The sequence below is a fragment of the Octopus bimaculoides genome, chromosome 6 (genome assembly GCF_001194135.2).
Source record: "Octopus bimaculoides isolate UCB-OBI-ISO-001 chromosome 6, ASM119413v2, whole genome shotgun sequence".
Taxonomy (NCBI): domain Eukaryota; kingdom Metazoa; phylum Mollusca; class Cephalopoda; order Octopoda; family Octopodidae; genus Octopus; species Octopus bimaculoides.
The window spans coordinates 8109970-8112481 of NC_068986.1; positions in this window are offsets into that span (position 1 = coordinate 8109970).

The following is a 2512-nucleotide window of genomic DNA, read 5'->3' on the forward strand; positions in this document are numbered from 1 at the left end:
ATATATACTACGAGCTTCTTTCCGTTTCCGCATACCAAATCCTCTCAGTAGAAGACACATGCTGTGAGACTGAACCCGGAACTATATGGCTGGAATGCAAACTATTTCGCTCTCAGTAACCTCTGAACCTGTACCGAGCTTCAGATTAGGTGATAAGTTAGCGACAATATTTGATTAAGTATAGCGGGAAATGGTAACATCTGTCCATTCTATCTCAGAAAGAGGGCATGGAGAAAGTAATTTCTGTTAGGAGAGAAAGTGATCCAATTAAAATGTATGGAGAATATCCTGCTGGAAATACTTAATTATTCAATAGAATATAATAAACAAGTCAGAATAATTTCTGGGCTATGTGTTTATATATATTTCTTAAATTCTGTTTCAAATGTGGGCGTTTTACAATATAATATTTTATGCCACGGTTATATGCAAAAGTGGGCCGTTATAAAAGGTGCGTATATCTGCTCCTATATAAAAATGGAAATAAAGTAAAATTTGATATTAAAATTTGATTAGAAAAAGAAAAATTGTAAATTTTAAGAAACGTTTAAAAATTTTTTAAAGCACAAAATATTAAGAAAAGGAAGAATTAGAAAAGAAAACGGTCTTCCAGATTTTCGCAGGCCAAACAAGAGAAATGATGCGTCACAATCAAAACATATATGGAAATTAAAATCAAAAACATTCCGTTTAACATCAATTGGAAAATACTCTCACACACACAACCATGCCAAGGTAGCAAGAAACTCTGCCAAGTTTGTACTAATGAATCCTACCACGTTCTCACATCCAAGAACCAAATACCGAACTGAAACTCCGAACTAGATTCTTCGTGCATGCACAAAATCTCGAAAACGCTAAAACATTTCAAACCAATAATTTTTTTCCTAACGGCTAAATATGTAAATATCTCACCTACTTCTCTTCTTCCACCTACATTATAAACCATCCCCATAATATACATAATAACATTTGTGCAGCTTTACACTAAGCAAATACTGTAGAAGTTTCCCTATTTCCGACCCAAATCTCTACAAAAGATTTTCTAAATAAGTCCACAAACTTACATACACACACGTTTGTTTGCAAGCAAGTTGGAAGACTCTTCTTTTTTAATTCTTTCTTTTATAAATGTTTTTAAAAATTGAAATTGTTTAAATCAGTTTTCCAAATTAAATTTTGTTGTAGAAAACAGATACGGTGATGATATATTTTTCGAACGCAGAGTTGCAGTTAGAAAAGCAGAAATACTTGGAAAATTACTCTTACAAGGCGGAAAAATGTCAACAGCCAGCCATGGGACTCGAACACATATCCCTCAAAGACTCCGACTCAGTGATTAACCATTAAACTTAACCACCCGCTGGTAATTTCATCCGCCTAATGAAGTTCATATCATAACCATTGTTTTTCTTGCGCCATCTCTTAATCTTATTACTGCTCTATACATATCTAACACTTTGTTCTGGAATAAACATATATTGAGTTCTACACCAAGTTATTACTCTCGCAATGCCTAAGCGAAATATTAAAACATATATACATATATATATATATATATATATATATATATATACATACAAATACATACACACACACATGCATGTGCATGCATATGTATACTAGGTTGTCAGATAAATTCGTTCAGATATTCCACCCCCCTTATTTTAATCCTTACTATATTTTTATTGCCATTTTCATACACAAGTAAATACACACTTTTTATAATGACCCACTTTCGTACATACCAATAAACCTAAAATAATATATTATAGAATTCCCACGTTTGAAAAGGAATTGAAGAAATAGTTATAAACACATAGCCTACAGGCTCTGCCTCCATAAAACACAAAGCTTAAAATTTCTATATATTAATCAAATTGCTTATAAAACAATGAACCACTAGAGAGAAACATAGAGACCAACAACCCTTACAACCTACCCACATCTCCTTGTCAACACCAAAGCACAAGATAAACAAATATCTATACTAACAACACCATCACATATCCCACTAATAACCCGTACATTCCAAATACAAACAGGAAATATCCAAAATAATACTCGAAGAAGCTGACAAGCTAAAACATACCATCTGTTTGCATTCTTGTGTGAGACCTTTAAAACTTTCATTACAAAGTAGTTGACACACCCAATTACTGAGTTTTCAAATACTGGACTTGATTTTGAACCTTTGACCTTTACATTTTCAAAGCAAAGAATTAAATCCAATAAAACCAAAAATAACTCAAATTACTAGCACATCGTTTTTGTCAACCACTAGAAAGCAATACAATGACCTCAAGATGACACACATAAGCGTACACACCTGATTACAAAGTTCTACATACATGAATAAATTCTAAACAATGACATAACCCCAGATTTGATCAATAAGAATTTCTCCAGAGCACCTCTCTGCCACAATCCTCCCTACGATCTATTTATCACTCGAATCTAACCCTATATAAAACCAAAATGAATTTCGATGCATCACAGTCCGACGATGGTT